Consider the following 23,443-nt stretch of genomic DNA (forward strand, 5'->3'; position numbering starts at 1 on the left):
TCAACCCTCTTCTTCTTCTTTTGGTGGTATCCAGTTATCAATCAGATTTTTGATGATTATTAACTGATGCACATGCGTAGGATAATAGTAAATATTTTTTTACAAAAGAATAGTGCCAAAAATACGAAAATACTAACATGAAAAAGGAATATTTGTAACAGTCTGTAAATGAATGTATGTTTCTGTAAGTTTGTGGATGAAATTGTCGAGTTCTTTTGTCTGATGGTACGGCGACAATATGGTGAATAATTTTATAGAACATTACGAGTCTAGTTTTAAGTCTGCGTTGTTGTAAGGTAGGCCCATTTAAGGTATTGAGCATGTCTGTAACGATACTGGTGTTGCGATAACGTTTGCAGGCATACCTAGCTGCCCGACGTTAAATCACCTCAAGTTTATTGCATTGTTCGGCAGTATGAGGGTTCCAAACCGAACAAGCATATTCTAGTTTTGGTCGGACAAGTGCTAGGTAGGCTCATTTTTTTTACAGTTTAAGGTTCCACTAAAATCAAAATATAGGACACTTCATAAACATCTAAACTTTGGCTGTATGTTTCAACCTATAACGAATAAAGTCATAAACTAGGGGAACATATGTTCATTTAAACATACTTAACAAATACACACTTTACATTGTAAAAAGAACTTGAAACTGTTATGTGGTGGCCAAACCGGTTCTTGGGATTAACACTAAATTTTCCAAAAAATCTGCAGGCCTGCGAGACGACTTTATTTAATTATAATTGGTATAAAATTTGAACAAAAATGTTATCACTAAAACAGATAGCTATATATGGGTAATATACGTGGTAGCCAAATAATATAATTAACTAGAAAACTGGAAGCTTAAATCACCGGGGTAAACATGTTAAAACTAGAAATATGACCAGCTGAACTTTTGTAGGTTTAACTTTAGACTCTTAAAAGGATTTCAATGACGCTTTAATTGTCAAAGTAAGTCAACAAACAGATATTTAAAGACAGCATACACGATTTTTTTTCTATTTCAAACACATGTAAAGTGCGAACCAATTCAGTCTGAGTCTTTTATAGAAGGATTTAGACCGAAGTAATAAGATCAGACATCGATTCTAAGAATAAAGCTTTAAGTGATAATTCCAAAAAGTTATGTAAAAAAGTAAATGAGGTATTCTTAGGAGATGAATAGTTTAGGACTTTGACAGGAACATTGATACGAAGGATGATTTTGCACAAATAGATACTCCAAATTAAATTACAAAGAAAGGAATTTGACAACAATTATAAACATAAACAACACAGCTGTACCATGAGAGCATGATACGACCGTCGCTTTTTACCCCAAAGAGTAACTGGGGAATAGAAATATAGCTCAACATGCAGACTTCTTTTCAGATTCAATTTTGTATGGAAATATTCTTTATAAAGCACAAAAATGTCAGTATTCATCGCAGAAACTAACAAAACATTTAAATGGGCTTATTAAGAAGGGATATAGTTAAGATACTGTTGTCAAGTCATTAAAGATTGCATATTTTGGCGTTAATATTGATTCACTTATAGGATCTTTGCATCGGAACTAAACACATTTATTCAAAAAAAACAGTTGTTGGCATGACACGGGTTATGTTCTTCTCATATATGGTATAATACTAAACCCCTAGGATAATGGGACAAGTACCCGACCTTTTCTTAGGTCGGGTACTTGTCCCATTTTCATTGTCAATTTTACTTGGTCTTCTCCTGACCGGCAGTAAGTCGCTTGCCGAAGTTGGGCGTCCGTTTGGCTGTGCAGGATGTATCAAGTTCGAAGTCACGTTAAATCTGATGTTTCGTGTAAAGAGAGTACCACGCTCTTTGAGGGCCCGTAGGTGACCTGTTGCAATGCAAAGTTTCTGTCCTTATCCAATATACCCTCATTTTCCAGTGGCAGCCCAAATTTCTCCCCGACCATTATCCCCAATGGCCTCTAATATGACGGGATTACCTATAGTATTTATTGTGAACTTGTTCACATCCTGATTATGCATGAAATATTTGACATTTGACGTAAAGAAAACAACAATCAATCAATCAATCAATCGGTTTTTTAAACAATTTAATAACTTCTCCAAGACATATCAGAAATTATAAAAAAAACGGGAGGTTATTTTAATAGATATAAACTAGTCACCAAAACTTTAAGAAAACCGGTCTAAGCAGTTAGTTATTGTCCAAAAACTGGATGAATGTCGTTCGTGTGATGACAAACGCTTCAAATGCTGCATCATTCATTAACTTTTCTCAGTAATTAGAAAACCGAAAATAACTATAGGATATTTTGCAATTTACGCTGCAAAAGAATGAATGTTATTAACATTTTAAAATGTTCGGTTTTAGGCCTCCAATATGTTGACGAGTCAAAACATACGTATACGTTACACAAACGCCTTAATGGTCATACGACTGATATCTCTAAGAAGCCACTTCTCCAAATTTTACAGGATTTCAGACAGTCGGATCACAAATTTGATGATCTTAACTGTATGAAAATCCTAGTGAATATAAAGAACATTCACTGGAGTAATACCCAGCGACAGGTTCGGAGTAGCTTTTAGATAATGGAACTAGATGTACATCATCCAAACGACATCAATAAGAAATACCAAATTTTATGTTCACTCGTTTAGGATGTAAATATACACGTATATATGAGTATCGAGTATTCTTGGATATTATGATATTCAAGATTTTAAGATAATCAATAAATCAAAACTGACCTGTATTACTGAGCTAGTTTACACATACAATCAGTCATGGTAAAGTATTGACACTGACGAAAGCTATTTGTTAAGCCAAAATATCTTTAAACACCATTTGATAACTGTTACATCATCTTTGTTTATCACCATCTAATATTAGATTAGTCCCGTTATGCAAATCTTTAGACTTATATGATTTTTATGCCCCACCTACGATAGTAGATGGTCATATTGATTTCTGACCTGTGCGTCCGTCCGTCTGTCTGTCCGTTCGTTGGTCCGTCTGTTCGTTCGTCCTTCTGTCCCGCTTCAGGTTAAAGTTTTTGGTCAAGGTAGTTTTTTATGAAGTTGAAGTCAAATCAACTTGAAACTTAGTACACATGTTCCCTATGATATTATCTTTTTTTTAATTTTAATGCCTAATTATATTTTTTATCCAATTTCATGGTCCATTGAACAATGAAAATGACAGTGCGAGTTGGGCATCCGTGTACTTTGGACACATTCTTGATCATTAAAAGCAGTCTCAACGATTTGGTAAATATTAAATATGCTTGTAGGTCTTTTTTATAGACTTCTATATAGCCAGAATTTACGAACTGATTTATTTAATTCACGAATTAATTCATAACTGGTTTAAGTTAACTTAGGAAACTTCGGTCCTTTGTTTTAACCTAAACAAAAAAAAGCAGACTTTGAAATAGGACTGTTAAATGATTGCTCAAAAAGTTAACTTCAGGACAAGTTCATGACCAATATTTAAGTTAACTTTGGACGAAGTTAACTTTGCCACAAGCATTCCTACACAAAAGTTAACCTCTAATGGGAGGGCTTGTGCCTGATATTCAAATGATGAAATCATAATCTTTCAATCAGTTTAATTGAAGTCTGGAGCTGGCATGTCAGTTAACTGCTAGTAGCCTGTTGTTATTTATGTATAATTGTCATTTTGTTTATTTTCGTTGGTTACATCTTCTGACATCAGACTCGGACTTCTCTTGAATTGAATTTTAAATGTACGTATTGTTATGCATTTACTTTTCTACATTGGCTAGAGGTATAGGGGAGGAGTGAGATCTCATAAACATGTTTAACCCCGCCTCATTTTTGCGCCTGTCCCAAGTAAGGAGCCGCTGGTCTTTGTTAGTCTTGTATTATTTTAATTTTAGTGCCTTGTGTACAATTTGGAAATTAGTATGGCGTTCATTATCACTGAACTAGTATATATTTGTTTAGGGGCCAGCTGAAGGACGCCTCCAGGTGTAGGAATTTCTCGTTACACTGAAGACCCGTTGGTGACCTTCTGCTGTTGTTTTTTTTTATGGTCGGGTAGTTGTCTCTTTGATACATTCCCCATTTCCATTCTCAATTTTATTATTAACAGGTCTGCTATGAACAGTCAAACCAGACCTGTTCTTATAAAATTAAAAGTAAACTTTGGTTTGAGTCATGATAAAGTTAACATGATCCAAAGTACATTCACACCTCAAAACTTAAATAGTATTTGCAACAACAAAAACATATTATTGTCTAAATGTATCCCACCATCTAAAAACAAGTTTCTTACTAAAATTACAATTCAAACTTTTAAACGTTTATTCAATTTTAATGCAAAGAAGCACAAAACAAAATCAATACAAGTTTTAATTGGAAACTTGGGAACAATTTGAATGATTCGTGCTTTAAACAGTTTAAAAGGTTGGAATGAATTTCCTCAAATGATGATAGGGCATTAACGCCTGGTTTTGGCCCACGAAAATAAAATGTTTGATTACTTTTTCGAATTACATAGGGTCAGGAAATATCAATGAAAAAAATTAAGATTTTATGTGACCAGTTCTTCGCAGCAATTGATGGTTATGAGGGATAATGACTCTTACAGGCAAATCGAATTGCATTTATTTTCACAGTGGATATCTGTCCCTTAAATGAAGCTTTCCTTTGAAAAACTTTCCCTTTAACATTTTTGTTGATAACATCTTCCGATGAACAAATATTTCTGAAAAGGTTTACTGCAAATCGTCTACTTGAATCATCTGAAGATAGTTTGGCATCTTGCAGATCGTTGTCTGGGATCTGATTATACGATGAAATGGTAGGTTCTGGTTGAAACAACCGCAAGTTGGTGTTGTTGCAGAATTTTTGTTAAACTCAAAGATAAAAATTGTGGGTCAATCAGTCCTAATGTGGAGAATAATGGTGCAACTAGTTCTATATCTGGAATGTTCATCTGGCAGTTCAGTTCGGCTAAAATGTCTCTTGACAATATGTTGCTATTTGTAGCTGATAGCAATGATAGTTTTGAATTTCTTACTTGTTGTTTAGTTTGTTTATGAGCGATAGTTGACGGCAGATACCTGTTGATATTTGTATTGTATATTGACTCTGGAATACAGCTTTCAACTGAAGATTGTACTAAAGGAAATACTTGATTTGTCTCTGTTGATGTTGGAGCACTTAATGACTGCGGATGAATAGAATATGCCCTCCGGTGGATCGCTATCCTTGCCGTGGTCGGAGGGCTTGCGTGTCTCAGTGACCCCAAGAGCTATGCCAGCTGGAGCTTAATCTCCTGGTAGGGTTACCCATGCTGGACAGGTCCCATGCTGGACAGGTCGAAGGGTAGAGACCAGACTAAAGTGATCCGAACATCGTGAGATGCCCGATGTTTTAAATAATATAGGCTCTCCAACCCGTTTGCCGTGGGTTGCTACCCGTGTCGGTGGTTGACGAGATCCTTGTGGATGAGGGCTATAGCCAGACTCCTTACGGTCAGAAAATACCCGGACGGACGAGACTATAGTTCAATAAGCTGCTTTGGCTTCGAAATCATCTAAACGGGAGGTCGGATGGACCCGGTTAGATCAATCGGCTGGTCATGTCGAGCCCTTCAGTTAATCCTCAACAATAAGCTTTCTTGTAACAATTTTCATAATATACACATGTATTTTAAATTAAGCTATTTATATTTTGGATAACTGAAGAAGGCGATGGCTCATGGGTCAATCAAGTGGTACGCTTTCTTTTTCGCTTGATGGATACGCTCTGCTTGAGTATACTATTCTTGGAACATCTGGTGCTTTCCGCAGTGGATCTTGGGTGCTGATTTTGAGGACCAGCTACATTATATTTGGAGCTCGTTTTCAGCATTAGCACTCGATCCCGGTTCGACACGGAAACACAGCATCGCCCTTGTAGACACTCCGAGGTGGGTGGATGGCAAGAATGGTGAATCTTTCTCCTTTCATATGGCACAACAAAACAAACCCTCTAAATCAGCTTTAATACATAAGAAAAGAAAATGTGATGATTCAGAGCCTTGTCGGGAAGATGACAGTTGGCCCAGATTTATTGTAATAAAAGGAACAGAAGAAAAACCAATTTCAAAAATATCGCCCTTTGTAATTCACAAACAAATTCAAAGCGTTGCTGGTACTGTTAAAAAAGTTTCAAAAATGAGATCTGGCAATTTGTTGGTTGAATGTTACAACAAAAGTCAATCAACAAATTTACTTACAATGTCTACAATATCAAACTTTCCTGTTTCTGCCTCTCCTCATAACAGTTTGAACAGCTGTAAGGGGATCATTCGAGACAGAAGTCAATACCTTGGTGACCTTACCGTGGAAGAAATCGGTGAGGAACTTTCAAGCCAAGGTGTAACTAATGTTATTAGATTTCAAATTAAAAAGAATGGAAATATAATCAAATTAAATACTTATCTTTTGACCTTTAGAACTCCAACTCCTCCTCCATCTATTACTTTAGGTTGCTTCGGAATCAGAGTTGACATGTTTATCCCAAACCCAATTCGATGCTTTACTTGTCAAAAGTTTGGTCATGGAAGCAAACAATGTCGTGGTAAGCAGAGATGCTTCAAGTGTTCTGACGAAGGACACGAGGGAACAAACTGTCACTCTGAATCTTCTAAATGTGTAAACTGGTGAATCTCATTTTTCATCGTCTAGGGACTGCCCTGTTTACCTTAAAGAAAAAAATATTATTAAAATTAAAACAGAAAGAAACATTAGTTACCCAGAAGCTAAACAGATAGCTTCTGTTTCGAATGATCTCCTTGTTTCAAACAGACCATCGTACGCCAGCAAAGTTGTCCGCTCATTCAGTCACGAGAATACACAAACTCGCATGACTTGGCCAATTGATGCGGACAATTTTAAAATGCTGCCTGTTGAAACAGAACCTACCGATAGAATATTAATTCCAAGAAAACCAATATCTTCCAAACCAGTACTCAGTCAACTCAATCTTCCCTACAGAGCTCACTATCATCACCAAAAAAAAATGAGAAAAAAAATAAAAAGAAAAAAGAAACAGTAGAAATACACAATTGGAGCGGTGAATCTGTCTAGGATCTTCCCAGTGACATAGATGATTCTTCCACCTCCAAAAGTCTTCCTTCATCTGCATCCAAGAAGGTATCTTCTTCGTCCAGTACACAGTCTACCAGAGCCCCATCTCCTCTTTGTTCTCAAGAAAAGAAGGATGTCCAAAAGAAGCCAGGAAATACATCCTCTCAGAAGTCTTCTGATTCGAGGTCGCGGGGTAGGGGTCGAGGCGGAGTAACACCAGCTGCGCGTAGTCCTGGAAATCGACGACTCTCCTCGCACAACAGATTTTCAACACTTATCATCGAAACTGAAATGGAAACTGAAAGTGTTCCGCCACCCGAAAGATCACGATCTCAGGGTGAGCGAAATAAGAATGCTGGCAAACTCGACAGCATTCCCCCTTCTTTTATTAAATAATGACAAATATAATCCAATGGAATTGCCGAGGTCTTAAAATAAATCTTCTTGAGTTAACACTTCTAGTTCAGTCTTTTTTACCTATTGCATTTTGTCTTCAAGAAACTCATCTAAAAGAAAGTGACAACGTATCTTTAAAAGGATACAACATGTATAGTACATTTTCTAAGGTAGATGAACGTGCTGCAGGCGGATCATCCATTTTTGTGAAGGACAACGTCATTCATAGCACAGTCCAACTCACAACGGATCTGCAAGCAGTTGCAATTCGTTTATCATTAGACAAAACAATTACATTATGTTCGATATATATTCCACCTAATTCAATTATCGATAAAGCAAAACTCAAAAATTCACTGATCAATTACCCTCACCATTTATACTTATGGGCGACTTCAATGCCCACAATCCATTATGGGGTAGCAAGACTCATAATGCCAAAGGTAAGATCATTGAGGACTTTGTCTCTCAAGAAGGATTATGCATTTTTAATGATGGATCTAATACGTATCTTCATCCTGGAAACGGGTCTTATTCTTCTATTGATATCACTATATGCGATCCCTCTCTGCTTCTGGATTATTCATGGCGTGTTCATGATGATCTATGTGGAAGTGATCATTTTCCTATAGTACTTGAACATCTTTTTAATTCTGCCCAACAGAGAGTACCACGTTGGAAACTTGACAAGGCGGACTGGTCCTTGTTTGAGAATCTCTGTCGAGCGGAACTTCAGTCAAAGATGTTTGAGACTGTGCAAGATCAAATTTTAACTTTTAATACAGTTCTAACGACAATTGCTGACAGAACTATTCCTAAGACCTCGGCAAATCCAAAACATCCCAGTAAACCATGGTTTGATGACGCATGTGATCAAGCCATTGGTGACCGTAAAAAATCTGAAAGACGGTTCAATCAACAACCAACTTGAGTAATTTCCGTATTTTTCGCGCCAAGGCACGGCGGACTTGTAGGCAAGCCCGACGAACATCCTGGAAAAAATTTGTCTCAGGGATTACATCTCGCACTCCGATGACAAAAGTTTGGAATATGGTAAATAAAATTAAAGGTAAAAATTCTAAAGCCACTGTAAAACATTTGAAAGACGGCAAAAATTTATTAACATCTGAAAAGGATATTGCCAACAAACTTGGTGAAACTTTTGCGAAGTCTTCTTCTTGTAACAACTACAGGGAAGACTTTAAAAAAGTTAAAAAACAAAAAGAAAAAAATAAATTAAACTTTAAATCAAAAAATGGTGAAAATTATAATCAACTATTTTCTCTTGAAGAACTTAAAACATCTCTGTCAAAAGCCCATGATACAGCTTGTGGGCCTGATAATATTCACTACCAACTCTTAAAACACTTGCCAGATTCCTCGCTAGAAGCTCTCTTGCAGCTCATGAATAACATCTGGGAATCTGGTGATTTACCATCAATCTGGAAGCTTGCAACCGTCGTGCCTATTCCAAAACCAAGTAAAGATCATACGGATCCTATTAATTATCGACCAATTGCTCTTACCAGTTGTGTCTGTAAAACACTCGAACGGATGGTCAATGATCGCCTTGTTTGGTTCCTGGAATCCAATGGACTATTAGCCAATATCCAGTGTGGATTCCGACAGGGTCGCAGTACTCTTCATCATCTTGTTCGATTCGAATCATTTGTCCGTAATGGTTTTGCGAAAAATGAACATGTGGTGTCGGTCTTTTTCGACCTTGAGAAGGCCTATGATACTGCATGGAAATTTGGTATTTTAAAAGATCTATTTGATATGGGGTTGAAAGGCAATATGCCTAATTTTATTTCTAATTTTCTCTCTAATAGACAATTTAATGTTAGAGTTAATTCGACCATGTCTGATCTGTATGATCAAGAGATGGGTGTCCCTCAGGGCAGTATTTTATCTGTTACATTATTTAGTCTTAAAATCAACAGCCTTGTTGAAGTTTTAAAAAGTAATATTGAAGGTTCATTGTACGTTGATGATTTTTTAATATGTTACAGAGGCAAAAATATGAATAACATTGAAAGACAATTACAATTAGGTCTTGGAAGAAATGAAAAATGGGCCTAGGAAAATGGTTTTAAATTTTCTACTTCAAAAACGGTCGGGATGCATTTTTGTAACAAAAGAAAATTGCATCTTGATCCAGAACTAACTTTGTACGGCAACCCAATTAAAAGGTTGATGAAACCAAATTTCTTGGTTTACTTTTCGATAAAAAGTTAACCTTTCTACCCCATATCAAAATGTTAAAAGCGAGATGTTTAAAAGCTTTAGATATTTTAAAAGTTGTCGGCAGCACTGACTGGGGTGCTGATCGCAACATTTTACTCAATTTATATAGATCTCTTGTTAGATCTAAACTAGATTATGGTTCTATAGTGTATGGCTCTACAAGGAAGTCCTACATACAGATTCTCGATGCTGTGCATCACCAAGGTTTGCGTCTCTGTCTTGGCGCATTTAAAACCTCACCAGTTGAGAGTCTGTATGTAGAGGCTGATGAGCACTCACTCACTGACAGACGTTTGAAGCTTGGACTTCAATATGCTGTCAAACTAAAAGCCCATTCAGATAATCCTGCCTACAGCTGTGTTTTTAATCCGATTTATGAAGATATTTTTGCAAAACATGAAAATAAAATTCCTCCGTTAGGTTCACGTTTAAAACCACATTTAGCTTCTTTTGATTTAAAATCTGTTGCTCAAGTTCAAACTTGCAAATGTCCTCCATGGGAACTTTCCAAACCAAAAATGATATTTGATCTCCGTGAACACAATAAAAATAAAACAAATCCTCTTTTAATTCAGCAACACTATGCTGAAATTAAAGCCGATTATCTAGATTTTTCAACTGTCTATACTGATGGATCAAAAGATGGTGTTAGAGTTGCATCTGCTGCTGTCTTCAGGGACAGAGCTGCAACCCTCCGTTTGCCATCTGATGCATCCATCTTTACTGCTGAAGCAGAAGCAATAATTTTGGCTTTGAAATTTATTGCTTCTTCAGATAAATCCAAATTTATTATATGTTCGGATTCACTTTCATGTTTACAAGCTATACGAAATACTAAAATTAAAAACCCAACAATCCTGAAAATTTTATATGTAATGAGGAATTTAAAAATTCTTCTGAAAGAAATAATATTTCTATGGGTTCCGAGTCATGTTGGAATCCTTGGAAACACAGCTGTAGACCTTGAGGCAAAGAATGCCCTGGGTGACCCTCTATCGAACTGTGATATACCATATACTGATTTTAAATCTAATATTAGGGAATATGTTTTTAATATATTGAAAAATAAATGGAGTAAAAAAGATGATAATAAATTGCATGAAATTAAACCTAATTTAGGCAAACCTTTTAATAATATTATGTGCAGAAAAGATCAGTGTGTTATTACTAGATGCCGTATTGGTCATACTAGAATAACACACGAGTATCTTTTAAAAAATGAAGATGAACCACAATGTGTTCCTTGCAACTGCAAATATACTATTAAACATGTTTTAATTAATTGTATTGACTTTGCTGATATTCGTAAGAAGCATTTCAATGTCAATAATATGCATGATTTATATAATAATGTTCCATTTACAAATATTGTTGCTTTTTTAAAAGAAATTGGAAATTATTATAGAACATAAAATTGTTATTATATTTAAATCGATTTTAATTTTTATCACGTTATTTTACTGTTGATTTTTATTTGTATATACTCAATTTGCTTTAGTCAAGAATTTTAGTATATTTGTCTTATTTTAAAAATATGCTTTAAATTGTAAAAATAGTCGAATAAGCTCTCGCCGCGATATAGCCTTTTTGTGCTAATGAGGCGTAAAGCAACCAACAATCAATCAATCAATGAATAGAATATGTGTTACTTGTCATAACGTCAACAACCTGAATATGTACAGGATTGAGAGACTGTACGGATATCAATACTTTAAGAACTTCACTCACTGTCTTCGTCTCAGTTCTGTCAAGGCAACTGCAGCGGTGTACCATTTGACAAGATCGTGCTGTGTTTATGTTGTCCTACATAATACTCTGTAGAAGACGTGCTAAATCTGGGCTTGCAACAATATGCTGGACAATGCTGTTAGATATAATGTCAGAAGAATCAGTTGGATCATCTGTGAAATTTGTTCCTCGTCTTGCAGATGATATTGATGATTGAGTAGAATTCTCTAAAGCTGAAGAAAACATGAAATAAAGAAAACTACTAAATATCAAGTGCTGTATATTGTTTAAATGATTATTAATCCAAACAGGTTTCCAAGAAAAATAGCATGAAGGGGAAAATCATTTAACCTTTTAAAAGGAGATTTATTTTTTTCTGATCCCAAATTTGATTACAAAAAATATTCTGGTTAACCAGATGACCCAAAAAAGTATTTTGAATCCTGATTTCTCTCATACCTTGTACGTGTTAGATAATTTTGATTGACAGTTGCGTCCAGAGAGTAGCATACACCCGTCGTCTAGTGTTCGAAGTTTTATGCAAATAATATACATAAAAAAAAATTAACACTGATACCATTTACACAAATTTCTAAACAATTATAGTTTTCTGTCAAATATATATATTAAAATGGATTTTCTTAAAAAAAAAATTGTTGGCATAATCATCAATAACACAAAATAAGTCAACTGTTACTGATCAAATAAGACTTTTCAAGATATCTACAAATTTCTTTTTTTCTTCTTAAAAATCAATTCTTTATTATCATTATCACTAAGATTCTCAAGATCTTAACTAATTTACAGTACTAGACATTTCTAAATGACCGGCAGGTTAAATATCGTCTATTTGTTATCATGTCTACTAGTGAGAATAAAATGTTCCAACCATTCTGATTTTAAACATATTGTCGTTTAGGCCTAGCTTCGTTACTGCATGATTAAACTCTAACCTCTTTCTAACTTGCAAAGCCTCAAAAGGACCGTCCCATTTGAAAAATTTACGTTGATGAATTGTCTTAATAACGTCATTATTCTTCTTATTGGTTCCAAAATCCTTTTTAAAAAACCATACCTTGAAATAAAATAAGGTATATGGAAGATTATACAGTGCATATAAGGTGTGAATAACACTTTAGATAACCTTTTCTTTCAATAGACAAAAAAGATCCATCAAACTCTCAATTTTACAAAATATATATTTAATCCAGTTACATGTTAACATTCTTTGCAACATACATATAAATAAATGGAACACATATCCTGCCATACCTTTACAACCTTTTCTATTGTATCAGTGTTCAGAACATCTGAATTTCACTTTTTTTCTGGCAATTTTTTTAACAATATTATAAGAAGATAAGCTGGTCCATTCTAAATCCATTGCTATCATTCGGTGTCTAAATATGAAAGAAAAAAAATTTGTACCAAATCGTCAATATTGCAAATATTTACTGGTGTCCAACCACTTTTGATTTTTTTTTCTTTTCTGATCTTCATCTTTACTTTGTTTTTACAATCATCTTTCAAATTTCTTAACAAAATGTCAATTTACCTTAAAATTAGATACACTTCATCTGGTACATAATGATCAACACCAATGTCTAATAATGGTGTATGCTTGACACCATCCGACTTATACTCTGACTTCTCAGTGTTATAATTTCATCTTTTGAACGAAACATGACTTCTCAGGGTAACAATTTCATTAATTGATCAAAACATAGACATCATGGAAACAATCTCCTACTTTAGAAACATCTGTTGTATTTGTGAACTTTACATAAGGGACAGGCAACATTACCAGTTGACCTTAAATTTAAGAATAAAGTCATTTCCCCACCTACTAAAATGTTTCAATCGAAATTGTGATCATCAGCTGAAATGACTTTTTTCTTAACACAAACACTAAGCTACTCAAAAAGAGGTTTCCTAGTTTACCTTAGGTTTTCGCTCATTTAAATAAAGTATCTATTTAAATCATTACAAATAAAGGCAACAGTAGTATACCGCTGTTCAAAACTCATAAATCCATGGACAAAAAACAAAATCGGGGTAACAAACTAAAACCGAGGGAAACGCATTAAATATAAGAGGAGAACAACGACACAACACCGAAACGGACCAAGCATCAGACAAAACACCACGAGAATAACAAATATAACATGCTACATGCACTATCACTTGATAAAACCTGAACCGAAAAAAATAGAAAGTTTGAAATTCTGCTCACACATGTTATACGAGCACCATCACCTGAAAATTTAATATCTATTTGTTAACATTTGATAAATTCTGAAAATTTTGCTTTTTTCATGACTCGATTCAATTTCCCGTCGCATGTTTTCGGGTAACCTCTCGAAGTGAAAATTTTCTTTATTTCATTTCACGATGCATAACAATATATTTTCAAATCATGTTATCAATCAACATTGAAAATTCAAGATACGCTATATTACTAACACAAAATTTATTTTAACAAAATTGCTAATTGTCTCAGATTTTCTTTTTCATTTGAAATATTTTAGCATCTGATATATACAGTTTTATTATATTACGTAGAATTTTTAAAAATCAAAAGTGGCCACAAAACTCGATGCCCTTTTCAAAATATCTTTTTAATGTTTTCAACATTAGGATTTCTTTGTTTTTAACTCGATCAAACCTTTTTTCAACTATTTGAGTACTGCTGTTTTTGCGATGTTATCGATATGCGTGTTCAGTGTTGAAATTCTCTTCAAAATGTATTCTGTATGGTCATTCATGTGTTTAAATTGTCAGCGATGTCTGCACTCTGATTTTGTTCACTTAACAATAATTCAAAAAGATCTTTGTATTTTTTGTCAAGTTCCACCTTTTTAATAATTTGAGTTCGGCAATTTAAGACGATACATTTTCGACTTCACACTTAAAAATGGTAATTTTGTGCAATTTGCCGACAAACTGGTATCTCTTTGAACCACTGTGATATTTTCGCGTGTAGGCAGTATAAACATTTGAAGAGAGGCGATTTATACGTATCTCACCTATATCACTTAGGCAAACACTTGAGAACTAATATCAATTGAGCGTTAATTATTGCTATGAGTGACAATCCCGTATCTTCAGCAGTATCAAGCAATCTCAATATAAATGTACTACTAAGTTGAAAAGTTAATGATGAACCAAAGTGTAAAGCAAAGCATGGGGTTTCTGGCCACAATATAATGTTTATTATTTCTAAGATGAAAGAGATTTATTATGATGTGATAACTATCCTCTCTATATGAATCTATTTGCTGATACTTTTACACTGTTGATATCTGGCAGGAACACCTTTTTGAATGTTACAGTTGGTTGAACTTAGCGCGAAAACTCTAATATAATACCCTGAACATGAACATTCAGCTTTTTCTCACAGTGGCAAGATAATTGTTATTTGTTAAAGCCGGTTTTTTCGACACTTTTTGTCTTTAAACATCCAAACAGGTTTTGATTTACATCTGTTGGAAATGCTACTATTGCCATACATTAAATCGAGGTAAATATAGTGTTGATAGCTTCCTAAAAAAGTTGACCACAAATCTTCAAACACTCGTCACTTATAGATGGATTGATAGTTGTTCAATATGAATATACTTCCTTGGTTCCCAAGTTGTTTCATAAAGTAAACATCCTTTCCATTTGACAAGGAACAGACCCCCCTTAAAAAAATTAAGATTAGCCAAAATAAACTGTTTTCATAGTGATTATTCGCCTTGTAATGTTGATAATGAAAATTAAATTTCAAATTAAAGTAACAATTTTTGTACAATTTTATTTAACTGTTGACTGTCTCTCTGGTATCTTTCGCCTTTGTTTTTTAACATGTAAGTTGTGCAAATATTCAAAGTCTATGAACCGTGACTGAAGATACATGGCTTAACTTAAAATATATTAAAATATGTGCTATTTGACTGTGAATTTACATTAACTGAATCATAATTACTGCACCAGATAATCTTTGTCATTCAAATAATTGAGAAAAAAACACCATCATGCACAACTATTGATCGAAAGTAGTTAGATCAATAATCATTGTATAGCATTCGTTTGTATACTTTTACATATATCATTTCCGCTCCCACTATTTCTACTCAATACAACAGGGAATATAAGAGATATTACAAAGCTCTCAGCAGTGACAAAAGTTGCGCATTAAGTGTAATATTTGTCATTATAAACGCAACGATTGTGGCTTTTCTCTTTCTCATTTCAAAATTGAACTTTATTATTGTGCACAGAAAAGAACATACTTAAATTCCCTCGATACATTAGCTCTATAGTTTATATGATTTTCGGCATTATGAATACAGCTATAGAAATACAAATGAACAAACTGGCTGCAATAGGTCAGACAAAGAACAGGATATTCAAATTTAATCTAAATTCACATTGGCAAAATCCCATCTGGGGTTTTATCTGTTTTCGATCTTATGTATGCATCAGTTTAGGAATATACAGTGCTATTTCTAAATGTCAAATAAGACGAAAGAAACCAGCTATTTTCTGATTAATCGGTTTTCCATCATGCATTAATGATGTCTCTCTTTAATTCAATGTACAACTTGGGCTGATTTGGTAATATATATATATATATATATTCAGATCTACTTTATGATGCAAGGAATAAACCTATGATGTAAGTTCTTTTTTTTTAATAACACATATATTCTTTATTCTAAATATTGCTTGTTACAACTATACTTCTTTGGTCTGAAACATAGTATAGAATTTAATCCTGGTATCTATGATGAGTGTATTTGTACTTGTTTGGCTTTATAAATATTTTGATATGAGCGTCACTGATGAGGCGCGCGTCTGGCGTACTAAATTATAATCCTGGTACCTTTGATAACTATTTAAGGAATATTGGTCCTCAATGCTCTTTAACTTTGCGTCTGACGAACTTATTGTAATCCTTGTACTGATGTCTTTATTTATTTATAAAAAAATGAGATATTTAAATCCATTAATATATATTATTGTAAAAAATGACAAAGCGGCTGTGTAATCTCTACACATTATCAAGAGGTCTGGCTTTTATCAAGTCAATTATCAACATGAATGACAGTTTCCGGAGGTGTAATCAGCTCAAAAGACAGGCTTCGGCACTGTTATATTGTTAACAAACCTTTCTTAAATTGCTCGTTTCTAAATCTGAAAATTATCAAGACGCTTAAGCATTCCATTCCCTTTTTGCAAAGTTGACCTTACATGAATTTGGTTATTATAAGAGTTAGGTCCTTTTTCGTAAATCTCGACAAATGTTTCAAATTTTAAACATCCGTGCCTTTCTGACAAATGTTAATCCCGAAAAGCGGTTCGGAAGTACGAAAATTATAAGATGTTGTGTCCATTTTTAATCAAATCTCGTTGTTTACTATCACAAACCAGTTCCCAATATTTGATCAGATTCTAAAAATTTAATGCAAAATATTAATTTTGGGTTCCAAACGCACTATGCCATGTATAGTCTAGAGCGTCTTAAACTAAAATATTTGAAATCAACAGCTTATATAAAAGATGAAAAGCTATTACAAAACGGACTGAATTCAACTTCCAAATTATCAATTTGCATTTTCTCAGCATTAACATACCCTCTGTTCCGTCGAATAGTTTTTATGTACTCTAAATTGGTGCGTTCTGTTCGTGCATGTCACGCTATACGGACTTCAGATACAAGAGTGTCCTCCTTACGCATAACTGCTCGAACAATAGTGTACGAAGAAGAAAGAATAAAAACTGACACTCCGAAAATTCAATTTTACACCATTACGAATAGGTACGATCTCAATAGAAATATTTGTATATTCGAATTAATTTTCATTTTCCTCGTTAGTCCAAATATTTATGACGTCCTCCCAACAAAAACTTTAAACCGCCTTTAGTGAATGTAGAGACTGTCATTATAACATAATTATTTGAACTAGTATTGTGAAAAAATTTAATGTTCGGATCGGGTTCCATACAATTGTATAAATTTCAAGATTCTATGTATCGTTGAGGATTTTGACCCTTGTGTTTATTCTGGAAAAAATCTGAGGATCCAGTAAGCATATTTATAAACAACAATGCAATGCCAATTTCAGACAAATCTCCACACCTGGGAATTTTAAGATCAACAACCAGTCAAAAAACACAAAATGCTACTGTCGAACAGAACATCACCAAATCAAGAAGAGCTGCGTACAGCTTAATGTCAGCCGGTATGCATGGAGAAAATGGACTTGATCCTAGTACTGCTATTCAACTTTTTAAAACCTTTGTACAACCCATCTTAACTTATGGTCTCGAAGTTATACTACCAACTTCAAAAAATCTACTTAAATTGGAAAAATTTCAGAAGAAAATATTAAAACAAATTTTATCCATACCTATATCAGCTCCTGATCCAAGCATTTACATCATGTCTGGCATTCTACCTATAGAAGCTCAAATTGATCAAAAATCATTAAATTTATTCAACAACATCTGTAACCAAAATGAAGAACATTTAGAAAAGAAAATAGCAAGGAGGCAATTAAACGCAAAAAATCAAGAAAGCAATAGCTGGTTCATAGCGATCAAGAGAGTACTATTCAAATACGATCTACAATCACCAATCGTACTTCTGAACGATCCACCAACAAAATATTCTTGGAAGAAATCCGTTCGTTTAGCAATTGACAATTACTGGAAAAATGTATTAGTACAAAAGAGCTGTACTTATAAATCGCTGAAATACCTTAGAACCTTGAACATTTCACCGGGAAAATGCCATACATTATTATCCATTGGAAATACAAGTGACCCAACTAGAGAAGCTGTCCGAATATCTGTGAAACTAAAGGTTATTACTGATACCTACATTTTACAATCTCATAGATCAAGATATAATCTAAATGAAACTCCTACTTGTAAATTATGTGATACAGATATCGAAGATCGTTCTCATTTCTTGCTTACGTGTAAAATACTCCAATGCATTAGAGAAAGATATCTCAACCAAATTGATGAAATTATCTCCGATTTCTTGAACTTTAGAATGAGGGACATACCAACTGATGACCAACTTCAAATTATCTTGGACTGCACCGTCACGGTGTTACTTTCTCGGTATACAAATGATAATACATTGCTTCAAAGGATAGAAGATTTATCAAGACAGTTGATTTATGCTCTTCACGTTGCTAGATATAGAACGTTGGACATTAAGAAGAGATAGTTGTGCGTCTTTAACAGGAAATAAGTATATTGTTAGTGTGCGGGGAACATTTAGTGCTAATTTTACCGTGATTGATATTGTGTATATATATGTTGTATATATATAGTGTATATAAATTCGGTGATGGATATTATTGACATTATTGTGATGACGGATTACTGTTGTCTGTAGATATTGACTAAAGAAAAAACTGTACTCAATTGAGGTTGTCCCAACGTGGACGGAAAAAGAATACCAGAAGAAGATTCACTGCTAAACATATGTAAATTTTATAGAAAATCAACAGCCTTTTTACCGTCAACTCTCATATTTGGCAATTCGATGCGTGATACATCGAAGATAAGTACATGCAGTGCTAGCAATTCTGTCCTTAAAAACGAGTTTGTAAATTGAAATATTGGTTGAAACATTTATAAATATGGACCAGTTAGATTACACCTGCTAAGGTGTGCTCGACTTTAGTGACTCACCACGAGGTGTTTTGGAATTAAAAGGTTGTTTAGGATTTTTTTTTTAAATAAACTCTAGCACTACCAAGTGAGAAATTTATTTACAATTTCATTACTAAAATGTCTATATTAAAGTCTGGTTTTTCTACGAAACTCTTGGTTTTATTTTTACCAAATTCTCTTTTTCTACTAAAGGCAAGAACAGTATAAATTAAATTATGCTTTGCACAAACATTCCCCATGGTAAATGTACCAAATGGTCATTCTTTATTTTTCAATGTCTTTTCTCCTTGAAGACTATTGCAGTTTTAGAATTCCGTAATTCACAGGGCACAGAAGGAGTCATGAAACTCAAATATCCTTTGTTAATTATCTACGGTTTACATGTTGTAATGTACTTTTATATTATTTACAAATAAAATGTCTCTCTGCTGTCTGTTCTTCACTTTGATTGTACTGTATTGTCATTAAACGATATATTACTCTTAAATTATCCTGTACCTGTACAGTATGACCGGTCGTGTCTGCATACTTGTACATTCCGCACAACCAAACGAACTCGAAATTTAATATTCTCTCATTGAAGGTATTATTGTAACCGTGAGCTTCTCTTATCAGGGATTTTGTTGAAGTGTTTCGGATGATAATAACATACCGCCTGAATTTTAAACAAATTAATGAGGGTAGAATCATAAACACATTAGAAATCAACTTGACAGTTAATTTTTGATAGCAAAGACTTTATTTCTATCTAATATATATATACTTTCCAGTAAAGTATATTATTCAGTACAGAATTTAAAAAAATTAATTAAAGATGTTTATGTCAATAATCAATTTTAAATACCCAAACAAATTTGCCGTACTTGCATTGGTAATTAAATTAAATTAAAGAGAAATCATGACTTAAATACTTCCATGCAATATGAATGTAAAATTAAGTCTTTTTTATTATTTGTATCTTTCGGACGAATTGAGACTTTTTCAACCGTTTTATAAAGATTCTACAATAACACCATTGTCCAAGGTTAGGGAAGGGTTGGGCGTCAAGTAACATGTTGAACCCCACCACATTCTGTATGTGACTGTCTCAAGTCAAGAGCCTGTAATTCAGTGAGTGTCGTTGGTTGTGTTACATATTTGTTGTTCGTTCATCATTATATGCATGCACTAGTCCGTTTGTTATCTCGTTTTATTGTTTTACATTTTTAATTTCTGGACCTTTTAGAGCTAACTATGTGGTATGGGCTTTTCTCTCCTTTAAATAAACTTATTCTAAAAGTTTACCAATTCAACACTGTAATAAGATCATTGAATATTATTTTTATTGGTATAAATATTGATTTTATTATCAGCGATCCCCAAGGGTGGCTGGGGTATAGAAATATGGTCACTTGGTCTTCTCCCGACCGGCAGTTAAACGCTTGCCGAAGTGGGGCGTCCGTTTGGCTGTGCGGGATGTATCAAGTTCGCAGTCACGTCCGGTCAGAAGGGGGACGTTAAATCCGATGCCTCTTTTTGCACGTTAAGAACCCTTGCAACAACTCTTTGAGGGGTCCGTAGGTGGCCTGTTGCGAGTCAAAATGTCTGTCCCTATCCAATATACCCTCCTTTTCCGGTGGCAGTCAAAATTTCTCCGACCATCATCCCATGCCCCAGATGGCCTCTATTGTATCAACCTACCTATTGTATTTATTGTGAACTTGTTCTCGTCCTGAATATGCATGAAATAATTGCCACTGGACGTTAAGCAACCAACAATCAATCAATCAATATTATCAGCGAATTAAAAGTAAACTAAATATAACTAGTATGATATATACATATACACATTCATGGATCTACAATCTGTCGATACCTGTAACTTGGCATTGCACTAGGTCATGTTTTTCTCTAGCTGTTTATGACGTCTTTGCACTAAATCCATTGGATGTTGTATGTGTACGGATTGATAGTTTAGTTTTGATGCATGATTTGTTTTATTAGTTGTTAGTAGCTTTGCACTAGCAGTCAGATAACTGCGAGCACTCTCAAATATGTTCCTAGTGTCTTTTTCGTCGGGATGTACAAGTACCCGGCCACGTCCACTTTTATTTTTGTCCATCTGATGAGTTTTTCAACAGATTTTTATGTTTATGTTGTACTGTTATACCACTGTCCCATGTTAGGGGGGGGGGTTGGGATCCCGCTTACATGTTTAACACCGCCACATTATTTAGGTGTGTGCCTGTCCCAAGTCAGGAGTCTGTAATTCAGTGTTTGTCGTTTGGTTATGTGTTGCATATTTGTTTTTCTTTTTAAATCTTGTTATTCTGTGTGAGGCAAGTCTCCGTGTTGAAGACCATACATTAATCTGTAATGGTTTACTTTTACAAATTATGACTTGAATGGAGAGTTGTCTCATTACCACTCATACCACGTCTTCTTATATTTATGTATACTTATATTAATCATCTATAAAAATTCGTCAGCGTACTAATACAATTCAGATTCAAACAGATGACCCTTTTTATGTGTGTTTCTCTTAAAGGAGATTTCTCGGGGAAAAACAATTCAAAATCACCCTTTGAATGATGGTAAATATCTCCATCGGGGTACTGTTAATTTTAATGTTAGTTCAGGTACTGTTAATTTTAATATTAGTTTATTAGTAGAACTGAATCTGCTTGTTGATCGCAATAGATCTGGGGAAACTTAACAATACGTCTGTAGTTCATCTACAATGTTTCTGCCTGTTTTCTTTGAATGTAAACTGTTCTGCTCCATCAATTTTCTTTTAGGCCATTATAGTGTATCAGGGCTATTTTGTTAAGGATATTTATCTGCACCAAAAAACATCATAAGTTTCTGAATATAAGTTAAACAATACTAAAATACAAGTTTATTGAGCAAACAGAATTTTAATTATACAGAATACTATTAAATATTAAATACTAGCTTCAATCAATGACATTTTGAGTTTGGGTGGGAGGGGGATTACGTTTGAAGGTTAAAGTTATGTTTGAAACTAAATTTTGACTTGAATGACAACTGAAGAAAAATATCGACCAAGACTGCATTAAAATGAATATCGGTGTTCTGTTCCACGAAATGCAGGTATTAATTATGTACACAAGCTGATTAAATAAACTTGCCTTGCAACAGAAGCTGAAAAAGATTTTTATGCCCTAACTATGACAGTAGAGGGGCATTATGTGTTCTGGTCTGTGTGCCCGTTCGTTCTATATACCCCATTATTTTGTAGTGAGAAAAATTGGATGGTATATCAACCCTTCTTATTTAATTAAATGATAATTATATTTGTCAAAGGCTTGTTTCTTTTTCTATTGAAATTAAACAAGTTGCTGATATCAAGTTACATTCAATATTCCCCTAATTTATAAAATATCAACAGAATAAGGAACTGTACTGAAAATTTAATGGTGCATACCTTCCAGTCGACATCCACTTCTCAATATCTCCACTTATGTTAGTCCCGATTGAGCTGAACTTTGGGATATGCCTTCCACTATTGATGGGACTTCCAGGTCAGGTATGGCATCTGTAACATCCAGGTCAGGTATCGCTCAGACTGCAGTGGCTAGCTCTTAAATTTCTGGCACTCTCTCATCTGCTTGCTAAATACAAAATGGTGAATATCTTTTAAGTCACAGTGTGAGTTATATGTTGACAATTTTCTTAAGTCCCAAAGACTGTTTATATGTTCAATATATGGCAAAGGTTTGACTAAGGTTGATATGAGGTGGTGTAGGTCAGGAAGTGTTTCTGTTCCGCTTCAGGTTCAAGTTCAAGTATCTGGTCAATGTAGTTTTTGATGAAGTTGAAGTCCATAGTGATAACACAGAGGATCATCTGGGATACCATGTCCATGAAGGTGTATGAAAAGTACCGAGCTAATGAAATTTTACGTCAATTGATATCTATGAAATATATTTCATTTTCGATGTTTAGTGGACCCTGGAATTTGGGTAAGATCTCTTAATGTAGCATTTAAATCAGAAAGCTTTATACGACTTCAACTTCATAAACAAATACCTTGACCAAAAACTTAAGCATATAGCTTGACAGACAACGAGCAGACAGAGCAGGCAAAAAAACATAATATCCATGTATGGCGCATAAAACTAGAAATGAAAATGTAAAGTAATATATTACATGAAAGAAAATCAAAGAAATTTTCATCATCATCATATTTTTTACTTTTTTATTTTGTTGGTCTGCTGTCTCTTTATATTTGTTTATGTTCACATTAAGAACTTGCATAATAAAACAAAATCTTATTATGGAAATGTTTAAAAAGTTGATTTT

The sequence above is a fragment of the Mytilus trossulus genome, chromosome 4, assembly GCF_036588685.1.
Source record: "Mytilus trossulus isolate FHL-02 chromosome 4, PNRI_Mtr1.1.1.hap1, whole genome shotgun sequence".
Lineage (NCBI taxonomy): Eukaryota > Metazoa > Mollusca > Bivalvia > Mytilida > Mytilidae > Mytilus > Mytilus trossulus.